Genomic DNA, 21,578 nt, shown 5'->3' with positions numbered 1-21,578 from the left:
CTGGATAATCTGCTATATTGTTTAATAACACGAGTCAGTTTGATTCAAGATATTTTCCATGCTGCCAAATTTGCTTGGCAATATTAGGGGCTGCACATTTTTTCAGCTTCTACTACCTGAGTCAAAATGTACTTCACACGACTTCAGTCTTCACTTGCTGGCCACCACCTGGTTTCACAAATCTTTTGACCCTTCCTACTGGCAGTGCAGGAACTCTCAAATTTTGTTTTTCCCATGTTGCTTTGTGATTGGAGTTACAGAAGAGACAAACATTTAGCTTGAGCTTTGAAAACTCCTACTGGGGATTTCACAGGGAAGGCCAGTGCATTCAGTAGCCTTCTCAAGCATGGTGTGCCAGTTTCTGAAATATTAATCGCATCACTACTAAGAGCATCCTCCAATGAACTTTATTCTTTTCCTTTTAAAAACAGTCTGAACAAGACTCCTTAGTTCTGCAAAATCTGAGCTCTGGTTAAGTATATTGTTATAAATTTATTTACTTACATTATTTTTACATCTTTGATAAGAAAAGTATATATACAAGGCATTTTAGGTTACAGTGGTATGGAAATACAAACCACTTATGGTTAAAAAGATAAGAAAAAAATTAACAGGGCTGAACCCAGTTAACACAATGACACTACAAGGTTATTACTATTTCTTCTGCAATTTTTTTTCTGAGATCAGTGTCATTAACTTGTCTGATATTTATGGATTTTCTTGCAGTAAGAGGATTGGCATCCTCTGCCAGTTGCTGTTATAGAGGCCATGACAATGGTCTCTATAGAAATTCTTACAGGAAACCTGGTGAGCCCTATGAAACATCATTTTAATCAGATGTAGAGGTTGTCTGCCTTTTGCTCAAGGAAATTGAGTCATGGAAACTGAGGCACAGAGATGACAAGGCTTTCAAAGGCCAGGCAGGAGGCAGCCTAGAGGCAAAATTAGTCCCTGAGCATCCTGAGCGCCTGATCAGTGGCTCAGCCATGAGCTCAAGATGCCCTTAAGACTCTCATGCAGGTAGTAGAGCAGCGGCAGCACAAACATCAATGACTTGCTCATGGTAAATGCATTTCTTTTATCTTTCAAGCATAAGGGGGAAAAAGCAATACAGGAAAAAAGGCAGATTATGTCCCCAAGCATGTGGTGAAGGAATTCTTTTCCAGAAAATGAGGACTTTCAGGAACCTGTTTGACCTTCTATGGGGCTGAAAAAGGTCAGTGTGACCCTGGGGGCACAAAAACCCTTCTGCACTCTAACAATCTAAGCAGCCCCTTACAAATCTTTTATGGACAGGCAGCCACACAAAGCAGTTTTAGCTTGTTCAGGCCTTTTAAATGGAAATAAATTCTTCAACTGCTCTTATCAATGACAGAGCACTTACCAGCCTAAATGTCTCACAGATGTATAGCTTGTGTTAAATTGCCCTCTAGAGGAGACAACACAGAGGCAACAGAATGAAGAGCTGGAAAGCAATTTTAACAATTTTTTTAAAGGCAGCATTACTACTACAGTAGTGCCATGCTGTTCTTTCAATAAATCAGGAGGGAAATCTCATTGTACAATCACCCTTGGTTCCATTTTCTTCAAGCATAAAATCATGTACTACAAAATAAATTTGTGTTGTAATTTGAAGATGAGGAGGCAGATCTTCATGCATCAAAGGTGGACTTCTGTTTTTCATACAGGGAGCTGAACTCTTCATTTGTAATTATCTTTAAGGAGAGCCGGATGAGTTTTTTGATTAGAAATGGATTGCTACTGATGAGAATCAACTCTGTTCTTCACTCCCATTCAATTCTAAGATGCCACTTTAAAGCTTTATTTCTCATCATGCTTAATTGATAGGCTTTTGCAAAAAGAATCCCCAGAAAATAAAAATAATTGATTGTTGCAGCCCTTTGCTCTTGCAAAGGGATTTGTTAGATACATATAAGTTTTCCATTTTATGGAAAGTATTTTTTAAATTTGAAAAAAATTGCTATATCTCTTACCCAGACCTTTTGCACCTTTAGCAAGCCTTCTTATCATGTGAAAAAGAAACAAATAGCATTATGTATCTTAAGGGAAAGGGCCATCTGCTTTCATTAAAACAGATAAGTAGTAAATCAAAGAATTTTAGCCTTATATCACTAGAGGAGTGAAAATGCAACACGTAAGAATAAGTACTTGGGTGAATGGAGGTAGGGAAAAAAAAACAAACAGAATTTAAAAGAGCAGGCATCCTGGGGAAATTCATCCCTACTGAAACTTTACTGCTATGAAGTTATATAGAAGATGAATTTGGCTCCTTTTTTGCAGGGGAAGCCACAAAGAGGTATATTATCACATAAGCTAAAACAACGCATTAGTCACGATTTGTTATATGTATTTAGGAAACTTGCTAATGTTTTAGTGCAGTATTTTAAGGGAAGAAAAAAAAAGAAAAAAAAGAAAAGAAAAAAAAAAGAAAAGAAACATTTCCAGTCCTACAGCTGCAATATGCAAGCCGTGGCTACTTTACCAAAATAGCAGTGTCAACATTTCTGTGGATTGCAAATGCCAAGACTGAAAAATGAGAAGCTGGAGAACCTAAGGTCTCTGATATGATACAGCAGCATAAAAAAATATCCTGGATCACACTGATACCTTCTCCAGGCACCCCCTTGCCCCTTTAACTGATGTTGCTGGCCCCAAGGCGGGGAAATCTGATGCACTATGAATTAGCTTCCAAATTGCTGTACATTTCCATATTCAGGTGAGGTGATTCCTCTTTCAGTGTACCTTAACATTCTGAGCCAAAATCCTGATGTTCCAGGAAAAACATAATGAATGGATTGGAAGTCCATTGTTCAGGCAAGGGAAATCAACTGGAATTACACTGATCTAGATTTTATGAGTATCTTCTGTGTTGACCACTAAAAATGGAAATTACAAAGTTAACTACAGTAATTATTTCCATGTGAACATATCAGTCAGCTCCCTCAGTATTCATGGGTGCAGCCCATCAGGGTCCTATGTATGTCCAGTTTGCTTTAGTATTTTCCAGCCTGATCATTATCCACCAAAGATAAGACAACGTGCTTACTCCAGACATTCGCCCTTATCTCTGCAGCCTGGGATTAGTTGCAGCTAAGTTATGCTGTCCCTTTATTTGGGAGCAATATATTCTGAAATAAATTTATTTCTGTAATTACTCCAGTGCTAAGATCCATGGTAATAAAGGGCAGTTGACATCTACATAACTACACCTAAGTATTTACAAATGCTTGAGAGAATATAAATAATATAGAAAGAGAAATGTAACGAGAAAGCAATCCCATAAATCTAGTGCAGAAGACACATTATTCACATCACATCGTATTCTTATGATGCATGAGAATTGCATAATAGTTTGATGGGTACATTTCTAGAATTGTATATAGTATATTTCTGCTGCCTCTACAGATTACAGATAGGGACAGTGCATTAGTACAGGGATGAGAAAAATGAGTTAATTTCATTTTACAAAACACTAAAATAGAAACATAATATCAAATCAATGTCAGCTACTGTAGAAAATGCATAGTAAAAGTGTTATCAGTTTAGGCTTACTCATGACTTTGCTCTAAAGCTTTCAAGTTTCCGCACAGGCTGATTATGAGTAAGAAATTGTATCACAAAAATGGTAGTGAGCTTTATTTGAGACATTTCATCCAACCTTCTTTTAGGAACACATTTGTGAGTGCCTACCATTCTGCAAAATGAGCACCCTTCAAAATCTTTCACAAGATACTGTGTGAAAAAACATAGTTTCTTTTAATGGGCTTGAGTAGAAGCAGTTCTAGCACAGCAACTCATTGCCATCCTCCATGTGCTCACCAGGTTCTCAGAGATCATTTAATGTATTAATATTTGACATTCTATAAATTCTCTGAATAAGTAACCAAAAGAGTGCCATTACCTTCACAAAGTGTGAAAAAAGTGAAATTTTGGAAGAGAATGTGGGGCATCTGGAGTTATTGTAATGAAAGGGAACAGGCTCTCTGAGGTAGAAATTTGCAGAAAATGAGGCTTCAATAATTCCGCTGGCTGTGATAGAGAATCTCATCCTGCACTTCTAGCTCCTGTCATTGTCTGTCAGCCTTGAAAACACAAATGCAAGAGGAACATCTGTCTGTTGGTGTAGCATCACGACCACAACAAGGTGATCAAAAGGCACAGCATCAGTGAATGGGTGCCTTTGTGCCACCCATGCACATCTACCAGATTGGGTAGATGAGTTTAATTGCTGATCTGACTAGAAACTACCCCTACTGAAATGAAGCCTTAGCTGAGGCTTGCCCAAAGCACTGCTAGTGCTGATAAAAGAGCAGGGATGGGAACATGCACTGAGATAGCTGGAACAATAATGTCCTGCAATTAGAGTGCCTTTAGTCCACCATGAAACTGCAGGACTAATGTACACATCAAAAACAACAGTTCTAAGCACTGAAGAGCTGCATTGCTCTCATTCAGGGAGATTTTGATTCCTGAGCCATGGAGTCTCCCACCAACAGCTGCTTCTCATTCTCTGAAAGAACTCTATGAATAACAATTCCATAGGTCCTGCCTTGTGCTAAGCCCAGCACAAGAGTGAAGTTTGTCTGCTTGCTTGTAATAAATACCAGTTGCTGCACTAACCAGGCATGAAAATAATATATCTGTGAAAAGAAAATTACCTACTCAAATTAACGATATGCCAGTCTTCTCCTGATATCCATTTAAGGATAATACTGCACTAAGAGGACACCCTTAGAGGAACACAAAATGCAAGCACATGAGAGATCAACATCTGAGAGGTTTTCTACATATCATTCCTATTTTTGCATGTTGGTCCAACCCAAGTAGACTGTTTATCAACAACATGATAGAATGTGTCTTGAAAGGGACAACTGACATTTGTTACTGTGGTGCAGTGGGTCTGCTGCAAATCACACAGACTAACAAACCAGACAGCAGCAGTAGCTCATGCGTACTGGGCATTTTTAAACGGGCAGAGTAAATCTCTTCTCAGAGATGTCAGAGATAAAACACACTCCATCACCTTTCCCTTTCCCTGAGGGAAATCAGAAAGAGCAATACCAGAATATTCCTTTACAGAAATGTCTCTGAAACAGATGTTGAATGACTGATAACAGATGATTGCAGAGCATTCTGGAAGCAGTCTATAGAATTGCATAAGAAAGGAACACATTATATCTTATAAGTCTGTGCATACACTTAGCTCACACAGAATAAATGTGAATTACTAAATGCATTCTTGTCAGTTTTCACTCTTCTCAACTGCATTCTTCCAGTGTCAGAAACATAAATACTATGCTATAGTCCACTGTGTTATGCCAATGCTACTGGCAGTATACCCTTCTCTGTTCTGTATCTTCGTAGTAAAGTGTGAAAAGACCTTGAGACATTGAGATTTTTCCTCTAAGTCTGTACCACCTCTCAGTTGCAGGAAAACTGGGCTGTGCCCTTGCAGAGAGGTCTATTCCACAAGTCTGACTGAAGGTCTATGGAGGTGGGCAGTGTAGCTGTCCTAATATTTCTAGAGTTGCTCTGCACTGATGACATCCAGAGTATTGTGAGAAGTTCCCTGCACCTCAAACAGACCTTTCACATCAAGAATAGTCTATTTATTTATGCTCTTTTTAATCCCTGCAACCAGTTTTGCCCAGGTTTGCCCTTTTTTAACAAAGAAGCATAGGACTGTTTATAGCTGTGGGGTCTTCAGTGCCAGGCCAGTGGTCTGTCTCTTATCATCTCTCTTTGTTGTGTCCTGGGTTTCCCCTTCTCAAGGCCCATGCTGTTATGCCAGGGCTGTACTTCTCTGTGTCACTGTGTTAGAGCCGTAAATCTCTCATTCTACATAAAGAATAACTGCCTGTTACAATATCTATACAGAACTATAGTTGTAGCACACAAAGATAAGCAAAAGCAAAACAAATTAACTACAGACACCTGGTCAGTTAGAGAAACTGCTGGCACAGTTACACCAAGTGAAACTAAGCTACAGGCAAGTCAAGAAAAGCTCATACAGAGCAAGCCTGACAAACCACAGCCACACTGCTTTGCAGATTCAATATGAAGGTTATGGTCTGTTACTTGAGAACAACGTGCTGCAAGGACAAGGCTCTCATTGCTAGATCTGTAAATTGTAAATCCTGTTTTCCCCCCACTTTCTCTGAAAAAAATAAAAATCTTCCTTCTCTAATAAGCAGATCAAGTCACCAGCATTTAACTTTTTTTCTGGAAGTAACTCACTTGCTCCATGTCTGCTATCTTACCCAGCAACTCCTACCATGTGGAGAATGATTATGATGAGATCCCCACCCATCTGCAGCCACACAGATGCTTCTGGGGCAAGCCAGTGCGTCTCCACAGGGACTCCCTTCCTGAGAGGCAGAATGAAAGAAGAGGATCAGATCCTCGTTCAGTATTACTCAGCAGAGCTTCACTGAGATTAATGACAATGAACTTATGACAGATGTGAGAACTATTAAAAACTCTTTTGTTCATTTATAGCAGAAATTTTTTACTTGTAATACCACCTTCTAAAAATTCACTATTTGAATTCTGTGAATCATATTTAAATTTACAGACAGATATAAAGGGCGGTTTTCTGGTCTCCTAGTCAGTGCTCAGGAAGGGAATAAGCTTCTGCAGGATCATACAGTGTATTCATGCTCATTGCATACACATTTGCTGAACCTCTGAGCATTTGAATTCCTTATGGGAACACTCACTGCCTCATACAGATCTAAGGAAGAAAGGAAGGAGTGGAGGAGAGTTTTGAACAACACTACTTAACTAAGTTCTTTGACATTTGGGATTTGAAACCACAGGTTTTCTGTTTTGATTCAGGCATGTGAAAAGTCATTAAAATGTTCAGCTAAAATGGCAAAATATATGCAAACTTGTGACTGTTTCTGCCCTCAGATGACTCACCTCTTTCCTTTTCATGGTGTCCTGGTTACCACTGTTTTGCCAAAGAAGAAATCAACCACTCAGATTAATAATTGTGCCATGTCTAGGCATGTTAATTAATAACTCTGAGCTGCTATTTCTTGCTCACTAGCCATCAAACTGCAGTGTTGGGTGTCTCAGTTTGCTTACCTTCAGAGCACCACATGAGGATGCTGTATGTATGTGGATCATATCCACGCATCTTAGAAATCAATGTTTAAATATCCCACTGAACAACTTGATCTCTCATAATAATGGTATGAAGGCCTCAAAATTGTACATCCTTGATGCTGACACCAAATTATTTCAAGCTGTAGCCTCCCTCTTAAACTGCAGCTTTGCAAAGAGGCTGTGAGACAAAGGCATGGCTTTGTTGTCATTGCAGCAATATATGACTTAGCAATTTTAAGCACTTTCATATTTTCAGTTCTGAACTGCTGTTTTGGCAATCAAGCCTAATATTGTTATATTGGGGTCATGACAACTAAGGTACCAGACTGAGTTTATCTCTGCACCCAGATATTAGGGAGATAGGGTGGAAAGTGTGCCTTTCTCTGGGCAGTGAAATTTTGAACTGTTTTCTGTGGCAAGACTTCTACAAAAGAGGAGGGATAAATGTCCTTGCCCCCTTTTCAGACCATATAGAAAAGGTTTGGATAGCAAATTTTTGAAGTAGAAGACTTCTTGTACTGAGATGGGGATTTGGAAGACAGCAAACCCTCTATGATTCTAAGAATGATGGTCTAAAAGAGTGACAGAGGTACAGAGTAAGGCTTAAAGTAGTAAGGCTTAAAGTAGTAAGGTTTACCTGCCCCCCGATCCACATGTTTTCACTTTAGATTAATAGCCACTAAAAATGCCACTGACACATTCATACCGCTAATGGCAAGTGCAAAGAAAGCTACATTGCATGAACAAGCACCAGTGTTTGACTGTCTTAACTTGTGCTTCCTCCTGTCCACAGAGGAGATCTCCCCTCTGCAAATACATTCTGCCTCCTAGGACCTCCAGGCACATGGAATCAGAATGGTTGGGTTGGAATGAACACCTTTCACTAGACCAGGTTGCTCAGAGTCCCATCCAACCTGGCCTCAAACACTTCCAGGAATGGGACATCCACAGCTTTTCTGAGCGGGCTGATTTCTCTGCATGTGTAGCAATCCACTGGCTGTGGAGAAAACCTGGCAGATACTGCTGGTTCTCTGGTAACTCTGACTTGAGAAAGGACTTACTGCTGATAAGTCAATAAAAACAGATTAAGACCCCTGCCACAGGAAAATCACAGGCAAGGTTAAAAACTTAAATGAATTAATTGATAGGAGAACATTTTGGGGGGTTTTGGCAAATGTTTTATTTTTCTTTCATGCAGAGTTGCCTGACCTTTCCAAGTGTATTTTCAGATTACAATAAGGATATCTATTTTAAAAAGCTACAAACTGTAATGCATTTTAATATATGTTAATTTTTAATGAGCTTGATAAATATTTCAGTTAAAATGCCTGGCATTTGAAGCATAAGAGGCGATAAAAACAATGTACTAAAATCCCTCTGGCATTAAACATTGTTTTATCTATGAATCTATTGAAGTTAATAGTTTTCACTGAGCAACAAATGAGTAAAAATTGCAGTCATACTTTTTTAGATCCAAAATTTTAATCTTTGCTATTTCTGATGGTAACAGAGGATGTCAGAAAGCCTGTATATGCACTTTGAATGTTGAATGTCCCATTATGAGCCACAAAATACTTTAATGATTAAATAAGACAAAAAAATTCACAGCAAGCTGGTCCTGTTCTATATCAGTTATTCTGAAATAACTGCTAAAACTTCAAGGGTCTCTGCATAACCTCAGACTGACAGCAGATCTTACATAATCAAGTACTTCTCCCTTATCTTCTGAATAGGTAAAGCAAAAGTTACAATGGGCAATAAAGGCAATTTAACTTCATCTCCATATTCTTTGTACTGCTCTGGGTATCTGGGAAGCTGAATTTGTCTATAATCCCCATCAACAAACTCTAACATCGTCCAGGGGGGATCTCAGGCAATAGTTTTATGCCATACTGTCTTCCCCATAGCCTTATGGAGGAAAGACAGGAAGCACCAGTCTTTCACAGTGAATGCCAACAACCAGCAGAGGGTCTTTGTGAAGCAATAACCTAAAATGAGCTACATATACATCAACTAGCACAAACTTAGATACTATATGAACATATTGTGTAGATAGATGTATGTATGGCCAGGCTTCAACAATGCACATTTGAGAAGGGCTCTCCCCACGTGGGTGTGCCCTTCCAGCCTGCACAGTGGATTTTTCAGGTGAGGCACAGCATGCGCAGAACTGGCCCCACCCTTTAACTCCTAAGGTTCATCTGCCACGGCTGAGTGAGCTTGGACAGTGACAGTGAAGTCCTCAGGACTAGAACCTACAGCCCCCTGTATTCTCAGGAGGGCTCTCATCTGAGACGGTCAAAAACGGACTTTATTCGGAAGGAGGAATAAAGACATTTTATTGTACAGCTTCTTGCTTAATATAGGGTTCTATAATCTAGGGGCAGGCAACATGCAAATAGTTCTTAACTAAGGAATTTACAGTTTGTATATCTGTCTACAGCAGAGGCCTAAAGCTAATCCATTATTCATGAAACAAGGGGAGAAGAACAAAGAGTAATTTGACATAGGTTTTACACTCTCCACCCGAGCAAGGTTTACATATGCAATCTATATTTCTTTTAAATGCAAGGGACAGCGATATCTGCAGACGTTTATTCAACTCTGTTACTGGCGTCGTTCTCAAGTTCTGTTGGTTTTCCAAGGGGCGGAAGATTTCCCAACCAATCTTCCCACATTTTGTGCTCCCACACTCATCCAAGTACTAACCGGAGCTGACCCTGCTTAGCTGACGAGATCTGATGGGATCAGGTGTCAGGGTGGCATTTAACTGCCTGTAGATAGATAGATAGATAGATAGATAGATAGATAGATAGATAGATAGATAGACAGACAGACACACGTGTGCAGTGTGTAAATATATGACATGTATAATACACTGTATATAACATAGCATGAAGTATCCACTATATTTTGCTAATCAGTGTTATGAGAGCTCTGAACTCTGACCTCGGTATAAAATGTTCCAAGTTTGTTTGACTGTTCACCGCTTGTTATTCACTGTCTTGGGCTAGAGCAAGAATATTAAATAAGATGCAAAAACTTACAAACCTTTATTTTACATTGTCACCAAATCAATGTCATCCACTTTTTCTACTTTTTGTTTTTAGGCCTTGCTTTTGTTCCTGAAAGAGTGCTCTTTATCAAGGCAGGAGTCCCATGGAAATGCACTAAGCATACCCTAAATACAAGAGCTGCACCTTTTCTGTTTGTTTCACCTGTTAACTTAGTAGCCCTGCATGCAAAACATGACCAGTCATCCAGTATGGTGTGCGTTCATTAGAAACCAACATTGCATACCTCTCAGTGTGGGACTGCATGTGATACCTGAATTGATTTTTTTGTGAAGTTGATCAGTATCTGTTCAGCCAGGAAATTCCATTGATACCATTGTAGGCACTTTTCCTGCATGAAAATCAAATCTTTGACGCATCCTTTTGTATTTAAATTACAATATTCTACAAATTCTTATTGAGAGAGATACACATGAATGTTGTACAACTACATTAACAATTAAAAAATATTTGCATAGTTTTAGCTAAGAGCTTTATTTCAAAGTCCTTTTTTTACCCCTCAATTTTCAAATCTAGTAGCTTCTTGTTGAAGATAGATTTTTAAAAGCGTAAAAATCCTTAAAGACTGAGGCCCAGGGTAGAATAAATGGCCAAGGAGCTTGAAGATTATTCCATTGCATAGTCCTAATTTTCAGAGAGATTTCTGCTCAGCAGCATTTTGGGGATGCTTTGCTTAGAATTCCAGGATCTTTTCAGATACCTTTCCTTTGCTGGTGATGTCCTGCAGCAGATTTCTAGAGCACTGCCTCTTATTTTACAGAATATTTATACTCACACAAATTAGTCTGTTGTCTCCATTCTGGTATTTCTCAGTGACTTAAGTTTTGATTAAAGGTCTAGTAAAGTCAGGTGAAGGACTTCTGGAATCAGTAGATGCTGACTGAATATATTTGTAAACCAACACACTTCTCTCTCTTCTCTTTCTGCCCCATTCTCATATTACACAAATATCATGAAGCGGGTGTCCATTTCATCCATGAGAATTGTTGTTGTAGTGTTTGTTTGTAGCCATTGCTTCACCATCTCCCATGTAATTCTTCTTGCTGATTTTCCTTATATCACTCCTCAAGTTTCTGTACAGCCAGTCAAGTACACTAATACTCTGCATTATTTATACATTGTTTCAGAACAACCCATCTCAGTCTTCTTTGCCTACTAGATAGTTTCCACACTGAAGAAAGTTGCTCTGTCACTAACCATGGTAGGTTGCTCTGGGCAGGCAGCCATCCAAGCATCTGGAATGATACTTGACGCATGTTTTCAGGCATGGATAAGACTCAGGATTACTGACTTATCCCTTTCAGGATCTATCTTCAGAACCTTTTTAAACTACCATCCCCAAATGCTATAAGCAAACCATGTCTGTTGCTTTACTTGCAAATATGATTTAAACAAGCATTTTTGGCATAAAGCATTTCACAAGTTTTCCCCTTGGCCATTGTTGCCTGCACTGCTTAAACACATTCAAAAACAAAGTGTGAATGCAGAGAGCAGTTTAATTCTTTAATGCTAAAGCTCAGTTGACAAGTTACGGAATCTACATTGTCAAGACTGGCTATCTCCAGACAGCACTGGCCCCAGAGCATCCCCACACTGACTCCAGTCACAGGACTCTCCTTGTACACTGCAGCATGCCCTGTGCACTGGAAGCTGCCTGCACAAAGTGCAGTTTTCCATACACAGCTCAAGACAAGTCCAAACTTTGCCATTCATAAGAATGAGCATTAAAAAAAAACCAAAACAACCAACTATGGAAGGGTCACCAGCATTTCAAATGGATTTCTTCTGTTTTAATAATCACTATTGACCCTTACTGGAGGAACAATTTCCTGGTGCTGGCAGAAGTGGCCTTCTGCAGAGCAGGCAGCCTCTTTAATACAGTACATTAACAGAGCTAAAAGTCAACTTTTATGATCATCATTTCAGAAATATGAATACCTATAAATAATTTACTATTTCTGTGGAGAAAGTCATGCTTGAAAATGAAATAAGAATCTTGACCCAAAAGAATCTGTCACTACTTCATTTGTTTCAGGCAAAATGCACATTTTTTAAACCAGATTTCTTTGAAGAGGACACTGATAACTGACAATTCAGTCAGACTCAAAAATTTTCTAAGAAGTTACATTATAAAGACTTTGTCTAGTTTTAATCTTTTCAAACCATACTTAACTGCCTGCTTTATGAAGTAATCAGTATGAGTTTATGGATCTGCTGGGCCATAAAACAAAAACGCAGTGTCATGAAGATAAAATGCTATATAAGAGCCCACAGCCCATACTCACATGCCTTTATGACCAGCACGCTCCATAGCTCTTATTTTAATACTTTACACTTCTAGTCCCTCAAGTTTTCTCTCAGAGTTCTGTACTAGATGATGCTGATCCTTCTTCTGTTCCTTACTTTCAGCATCTCAAATCAAAACTGCTGCAAAAGAGAGATATCAGACCTCTTGGCCAAAAGGCGAGTTAAGAAATTGGTGGTGAAGCTCATGATGACCAAAAGAATCACGAGGGTAAGAAAAAGAGGAAAGAAGTACAGAGGAAGATCACCAAGTGTACCTGGACAAGAATCACATTTGCAACTCCCATTTCCCACTGGGGACTGCCAGGCCTCTCTCCTCCCACTCCACTCCTTATCCCACACATCTCATTTACACAAAATAGAATGCAAAAACATCTTGCAGAAAGAAAGTGAAGAGGGTAAAAATGCAGTTAAAATTTGCTTCCCCGTGGAAAACCTTCAGACAATATCAAATAACTCTCCCCAGTTGAAGGAAATATAAACATTTCAACAGAGATAATTAGCACAGTGGACTTCAGGGTTTGTAGATTTATAATTCTCTTCAAAGTGTTATTACTTGTGGGTTTTATTTGTTTCTTAAAATGGGTAGAAAGTTCTGTTTTACAAGCCTAGCTTTTCTGTGACTGTGTTGAACAAGACTAAAATAATAAAATAATAACAAAAATTATTAAAAGTTGTTGAAACCTGAGTGATAAAGTGAGACTTTGATCTGTACAGCTGTAAGGCCCTTGAATAAGCTTAAAATGCATTTATTCTCATGTAAGTGACCAAAGTGTGCAAAGCATTGACAGAATAACACAGCAGGCAGACAAGAGCAAGTGGGTAATGAAAACTTTTATGAATGGGTCATTGACATTCTACTTCAAGACATGTGAGCATTGGCAAACGTAAAACTTTAAATCTCATTACCCCTTTCTGTTGTTCCTCTTAATGATTTTTTTTATTGTAGACAAAATAAGTCATCTCTGTTTCCATGAGATAATGAACATAAAATCCCAACAAGTAGTCTGTAATTCCCCAGTTTCAATGTGATACTGGTTACAAGGATTTATGAGTTTTGTTTTTACTTCATTGAGATCAGTATTAAATTCATTTTTTTCTTCATATATTCTAATTTGGAGAAAGCATCAAACCAAGACCACACTTCTTAAATATGGCCTATAAATCATGACCTATGAATGCTTATAAGTTAATAGTGTTGTGTTATCAAGGCACATACAAAGGATTAGCTGGAAATCTGTGTTATTTCATTAAAAACTTCCTTTTATAAGCATTGAGGAGTGAGGTGGGAGTGCCCTCTTGTGTTTATAGAGGAACAATCTTAATGGTCATCCCCTTCAAAATCACAAAGTAGGGAAAATTTATCCATTCCTGTATCAAGTATCATCTCCCAGACTGGCTGCAGGTCAGGTGTACACATCTGATCAGCATTGTAAAACCGATTGCTCATAAATTCAAACAAGACTTCAGACTCCTGTCTTGTCAAGCAGCATCCAGCAGCACATTTCTCTTTCACCAGCTCTTCTGCTGCAACCTTCAGAAATCTCTGACTGTACACACGCCCATGGTCCCATCCTATGCAGGGTGTGGAGAAACACAGGCAAGAGCCACAGGCTACCTCTCTGCATGATGTTTCCTCCCAGTGCCTGCAAGGTGAGTCTTGCACTTGTTGCAAAAATGTGGATTTAAAGTAAGATCAAGTTACAGCAGGTCCTACCATGGTCTGTGGTAACTCAAAGTGGGTAGGCAGGAGGAGAGAGACATATGGAGTTAGAACCACAGGACTCCCAGAAGGAGAGGACATGGATAATCTCTTAGTCTGCTTCTACCTACAGCCAGTCTGGTGGGCTGGATAAGATTTTCAAACTCTGTGACACTCCTAGTACAATATGTATTCATTATGCTAAAGCTATCTTGTTTTATCCCTTACTTGCATGTAAGACACAAACCCTACAATCAAGCTATGCCACCAACTCCCACTGCAGTCCATGGAAACTGCTTAAATATGCCAATTAACTACAGGATCTTAAAGAGAAATGAAAGATATCAATTAACATTTCCTCAAGTGAGATCCACTCCTCTTTTCATATCTACTTACACAAGATTAAGTGCACGCTTGAGTAACCTGAATAAAGAAAGAAAAATAAAGAAAAATTAAAGAAATGTGACAAAGCAGTTATTTTAAATATTCTGTTGGCCCAGTGAACTATAATAATTTCAAATAGATTATCCGACCCAAGACATCTTACAGCTGCACTGATGAACTTAGTTTTTTTTCAATCTTAAACAATAGAACACCATAATAATTTTTTTTCATTCAGGTTATGCAACTTGTAACATTCTAGTAGCTTCTAAAGTTCTCTTTGATTTAGAGGAGTAGAAAATTTGTTCACAGCTCCTACTGAATTTAACAGAAAGGCTATTATCATGAAGAAACCATGGATCAGTAACATGTGTCACCTGGCTTTGTATCCAATAAAAACGTGGTGGGGGACTCTTTTCCATACGGATGCAAATGGCAGGAATTGCCAGGTGGGCTAAGTGGGATGCCCAGAGCTGGAAGAGGCTATGCCAAGACAGAAACTCTTAAGGCACCCACAAGAAACCTGGGATAGTATCCCTTATAGATGGTCTAGGAGGAGATGAATGTGGAAAGGTAGATAGGCACTCCTGCCACTGGTACCAAGTGTCCCAAGCACTGTGGTGCATAGTCCTTGACAGAGAAGGAACCTCATTATCTGGTAGGGATATGATCCCTCCAAGAAGGACAGCAATACTCAATATGTCTTTATACAACCAGACATTTTCATCTTAGACATAACCTGAGTGCACAACAATGGGCACTAGGGAGGGTCACATGGTAATTATGGCAACTGTGCCATCTCCTGTGGGAACAGCCAGCTGCATCACAGCAAGTGTTAATGGTTTACACTGCACGAACAGCTACCAGAGCCACCAGCTTCTCCAACCCCATCTGGCATCCTGACCTCTGCTATGCAACACCAGGCTGCTGGTGGGCAGTGACTGCTTGCCTTGCCCCAGAACAGGTACTGGCCAGACCTTTTTACATCTTGCACAAAATCACAGGCTTCCACCTAGGAGCTGCTCCAGATGAGGCTGAGCTGACTGCTCTTCCCTGGAAGGATGCTCTCAGATCTGATCACTAGCCACTCTGAAAATTCAGAAAACATCCCCAGCATTGCTTTTTGAGGAAGAATGGAGAACCTCAGCAAGTCATCCATTCCTGGCTCCCAAGAGGGCCTGGCTTGGGGATTGCAAAGGATGTTGATGGGAGTATACCCTGAGACTGGCAGCAATTGGAGATTAAGGAGAATCAGAGGATTCATATCTGTAATAGGGCTCCATTTCAAGCTCCAGACCACAATTTCTCTGCTCTGGCAGGGTCCTGTGTTTTGAAACCATGAGTGCTCATTACCTCTGGCAGAGCAATTGCTTCATGTCACATGAAGAGCATAAAGAAATCTCATCTGTCTATTAGCTGCATATTCTGTAGCTATGCAGAGCATATTCCCAGTGCTGACAAGGAGTGGCAGCCTTGATCCATATTTTCCCTACACAGTGTAAGTAAAACTGAGCATCAGAAAACTGGATGGCCTTGTCTTACTCTACTGTCTGCTGTTGACCAGGCAGAAAGAGAATGCAACTTCTGAAATGCCCACGTTTTTCCCCTTGTTGCCCTAAAAGACTGGGTGAGCTGCTTTGAGTTTGGCGAATATCCAAGAGAGCACAACCAGGCAAAGTAGGGTGGAGCATCAGAGTGCCTTCAACAGGAGGCATCTTGTATGAACACTTTCATCATAACAGCAGGATGCAGCCTCATCCCTATCAGGTCAGTTACCAGCTTCAGCCAAGAATATCAGGACAGGAAATGTGTGTTTGTGTACATGGCAAAAATTTGCAATGCTATGAGTTCCTTCCTAGGAAGTTATTAATGCATTAGTTTACCTTCTTTTCAAGTTTACAAATTATTTACACAACTGAAATGGCTTATTTGGCTTTTAATTAATATTATCACAGTTGTAGGATTAACTATGTTGCCTACCTCTTTCTGTTCTTTACAAATACAGACTCCCACCTTCAAACACCAAACACATTAATCTTACATACCTTAAGGCAGACCATCACAATTGTGCTGCTCATTAGTAGGATTAGCCATAGAGGTACTGCTCTGAATATCAACTATCCCTTTAATTTAATTGTATTTAGGTAGAGGATATTTCTTCCTTACAGTACAAGAGTAAATATCAGCAAATGGTAGAAGAATAGATTTCTTAAACATTGATTATTGTTTATTTTAATGGCAGAATTCTTGCATTCAGGCATAGCTACATTGTAAAATAGCATTTTGGACGGATCAATTGTGAGGTTTCACATCATATTCCTAGCAGTCTAAGTATGAGCTGCTGTCAGGGGACATCACCCTGCTCAACTCTTCGCCAGTCCAGGGGTTGTGTTCCCACCATTTCCTTTCTATCAAATCTAGTGGTTATGTACTCACAGTGTGAGTCAGCTCAGGTGGCTGATTTGCTAGAAAACTAGAGCTGAAAAAAAATCGTTTTCTATGCACCAGGTAGCAGCATATTTCTATTGCTTGTAGTAGCATAAAGTAGCCTGTAGTAGTGACAGGGGAGGAGAGAAGAATGTTATACCTTTCAGCAAGAGCTAATAAGTTCTACTTAACTGTGAAGTTAAAACACATTTGTAGAAAGTGCTGTTTGATCTCTCTCCGTATAAGAAAAATTGAACTGCTAAGAGAAGATACACTCACAAAACCTACTAACCTGTTCTGGAAACCTTGCTATTTTTAAGAACAAGACAACATGTAAACAGAATTCTACAATAAAAGATCTGAGAAACATCTGTGTTTATGCAAATTTCATATAAGAAAAGACAGCACCATCCAAAGTGAAGACTTGATGCAAAATTTCATATATTAAAATTAATATATTGGCACAGTAGCTAACGCAATTACATTTTTCTACATCTTTGCTATTTAAAAAATATTTCTTTTTTATTAAGAATACTATGAATAAAATAATATATATGCCTAATTGATTGTCTTACTTTATCACAGGAAATGTTGCAAGCAGTTGAAGTTTTCATGTTTCAGCTTCAAAGGAAGTGGCTCTTTCTTACTCAGAGATCTGTATTTATCATATCCAGATTCAATTTCAGATACTGTAATGCAGTTTTACAACTATTTTGTTGTTACAGTTCACATGGTACTTGATTTTAAAAAGAGAAAAGTGAGTATGTGTTGTTTTTCCTGACTCTGTATAGGGTGTGATTTTAGGGTATTTTAATTGTAAGAAATGCTTTGAAAGACGGCAATATTAAGAATAGTTCCGGGAAAAAATAATCAAATAGCTAGCAGACTTCTTTATGAACCAGAGGAAGGCTTTTGTTAAAGAATGTGAAGATATATTTCCTATTTAACAGTGCATTTGACACTCAATTTGCCAAGGCTGTATAAATATGACAGAAAAGCCTTATTTTCTTTATACCCCATTAATTAATGAAGGGGTTGCAAATTATATTAATGAACAGCTGGACTGTACAACTAAGAGAAAAATATTAAATAGCAGGTTACTTTTCTCCCATCTTGCCACAGTACTCCACTTCAATGCTTTCGTCTCACCTGAGTGTGTTCATCTCATCTCTTAAGAGTGAGCAAGAGCAACTACACAGGAATTAAATAAAACACATTATCTTCCAGTAATATGCTGCTCATGCAGAATAACACTGAGGAGATTTAAACACGAGAGAAAGACGATGTTCCCAACCACTAATGAAAACTCAGACTGAAATTTCCCTCGGGTATTTTTGGGCATACTGAAATGCTGCAGCAGTTCAAGATAATGACCACTTGTACTCCTGTTAAACAAAATAATAGCTACAATTGTGTAGTCCTAGAGAGAAAACACAGAATTATATTGGCAATCAGAGGAAAACATAGCCAATTTAACTTAAAATTATTAAGATTGATTAGTTTGGCTGTCTTAATACACCAATTTTTTCACTTCCTTTAAGTAACCAAATGCAGAGTGTTTGAGATTTTTTTTATATAAAGCTTAGTTATTCCTTACCATTAATTTTAGCCATATATAAACTGATTAGATTATGGCAATAAACCAAATGTGTCAGTATAAGCAAGCATGGTGCATGTAGGTTATCTTTGCAGCAGAAAACCCAAATATTCACCACAGCTGTACTCAGCTTCAGAAAGGGGACATAACTAAAAATGAAGATGCTTGTTAAAATTGAAATTAAAGACAAATCATTGCATATTAAATCCTCACAAGTGGTATGAAGATAACAGAGAACACTATCTTGAAAGCACAAAATCAGCATTCAAGGCTTGTAAAAGGCAAAAACAAGATCACAAGAGTACATGTCAGAATTACACTGTTTAGTCCATCAAAACTAATAATATATGCCTTTTGAAATTCATGAGGCACAGGATGTCTGTTTAGAGAAAATCAGGCCATGCAATGGCATTAATCTTTTGTGTTCAGTGTGGAAAATCTGTGGAAATTCCCTGCGCCACACCACTTTTGAGGCTTTCATCAGGGAAGTAGTTTTAAACTTCTTGAAGGTGCTGCAGTTTCAGCAGGATCAACCGATGCTCTGGAGGAACCCAGTGAAAAATATAAACTGCTAATTGTTGTGTTTGAGCTCCCCCTTGAAATTGCTTTGCTGTTAAAGGGCAAGTAGCAAACAGAATTATAATGTTTTGAACAGATTCTAAGGAAGTCCGGGAAACTTCAGCCCACTAAGGCTCACGTCTGTACCAGGAAAAGAAGTGAAAATTTATTAGTGTGCATCTAGACAAGCATCTTCTATAGGACAATGGTCAGAACACTTGGTAAACTCTTGTCACGCTTGCCATCATCAAACATGTGATAATGTGATCTAGTGCATAGATTCCCTAAAGACTCTTAGTGAATGATTTTAGGCAAACTAAGCAGACATGGGATAAAAGGCAAAAGACAGGAAACCTCGGGTAGAAGTAAATGGTTCATTTTCACAGTGGAAGAAAACTATCTCAGAGATTTTGTGTGACCTGTACTGATGAACTTACTGAATTGATGTAAAAAAGGTGGCATGCAGAGGGATAAAAAAATTAATAATCAGTCACTGCTGATGCAAAAGTAAATGCAGGAGCTTAAAAAGCTGAGTATAACAGCTTTTCAAGTAAACAGTAAACATGTGAAATTCAACATAGATCAGTATAAAGCACTACTCATTGAGGAAAGCAAACACAACAGCAAATGTAAAGTGATGGGCTCTGACCTTTATTGCTCAGATGTGAGATCCTGCAGTTGTGACGGACGGTTCTGTGGAAATGTCATTTCCATGCACAGCAAGAGACAAAAAAAGGAAACCAAAGTGTAAGAAGTGACGGGAAACAAAGCAGAAAATGGAGAACATCACTGCACCTCTACATAAGCCAAGGCAGTACCTACTTCCTGAATGCACTGTATGCTCTGGGACTCCCATCCCAAAAAGAAGCAAAAAAATGTTTGGAGAACATCAGTGAGAATAAGGTCAAATGTAGGAACTAATTCCCCTAGGAGGAATGATGAAATAAAGAAGGTTTTCTTAGCCTGAAGAAGAGATTGTGGAATGGGGGCTCAATGAAGTGCAGTAGGATGGATTGCCCACCATTTCCTCTAAAGCTGTGCAAACAGCAAACAGAGAGCAGATGCAAAGCAAATTAAAGAAGGAGCATTTTACTGAAATGCTAATTAGACTCTGGTATTCCTTGCCATTTCTAATGAAGTTGCTAAAGTTTTATACAGGTTCTGGGGAAGACTGAACAAATTTATGGGTAGGAAATCAATGGAGATTTGTTACCTTCTCATGTATACAAACAAACAAGCAAAAATAAAACCACCCACCCCTAGGAGGTTTCTGAGTTTTATATTCCCAGAGGCTGGACAAATAGAAGAGCATTCATCTTTCTGATACACTAAAGTGACTAAAAATTCTAAGAGAGAGAATTGAGAAGTTCAAATGAAAAATTCTTGTATCTGGAAGACATTAAATCCAGGTTAAAATTCAAAAGTTAAATGAAATTGTTTCCCAACTCATGCATTTTATGATGCATAATGTGAAATATAGCAAAGTCAGTTGAGGAGTTTACAATGAGTACTATCTGTTCTGAGAAGAAAGAAATTAAAGCTGCATACAATAGACTTCCTGCTGGGGAGGTGAGAGGAAAGGGGAGCTCAGCATCCCAAAGGATGCACTGGTGACAACCCCAAACCAAACCAAGAAACATGAGTCATCAAAGCCGCAATGCTATTGGAGAAATTCCAGGAAGCCAAACTTTAAATAGGAACAGAGGGGAAGTGGGCAAGGGGGGGAGGGAGACAGAAATAAAGAGAAAGAACAAGAAAAGAAAGAAAGAATTTTTAAAAAGAAAAAAGAACTTGTAGAGAGTTGCCTGGAAGTGAAAAGCCCTGGAAGCAGTCACACCAGCAGCCTTTCAGGTCAGCATACATTTATGTAAGCCTCAGAGTCAATTCACTAGACCTCCATAATCTCAAAATCAGCACTCCCTTCCAACAGTGCTGACGCTGTGCATGAATGTGCAGCTGTGTGGTGAGCTAAATTCAGAAGCGACTCATCTATAAACTAACACTTTATGGCAAGCAGGCTTATGGTTTACACTAACCTTCAGATCTCTCTGGGGAGTGGCATTTGAGGATCAGGTCTTGCTCTACAGCTTGCACCCTCACCCAGACACCTGGGATATAGGTTAAAGATGTGGAAACCTGAAGGAAAGGAAAGAAGGCTAAAGAAGGAAACTTACTTTGAAATACAATCTGCAATTTTGGTGTAAATTTTCATCTTGGTTTGGTTCACTTTTTTCAGCCTTGTAATTGTTGCCTGCCTGAAATGAAGATGTACTTCACTTGACCCACAAGTTTCTCCAGTGCTAGCAACTTGGGTGAAGCTGAGACATATGAGGTACATTTCTTTAGGAATAAAAAGTTTACATACAATGTCCACTCATGCACTACTAGTAAACCTGTACCCTAC

The sequence above is a fragment of the Pithys albifrons genome, chromosome 2 (genome assembly GCF_047495875.1).
Source record: "Pithys albifrons albifrons isolate INPA30051 chromosome 2, PitAlb_v1, whole genome shotgun sequence".
Classification (NCBI taxonomy): domain Eukaryota; kingdom Metazoa; phylum Chordata; class Aves; order Passeriformes; family Thamnophilidae; genus Pithys; species Pithys albifrons.
The sequence above is the reverse complement of the archived record's forward strand: the minus strand, read 5'-3'. Positions refer to the sequence as shown.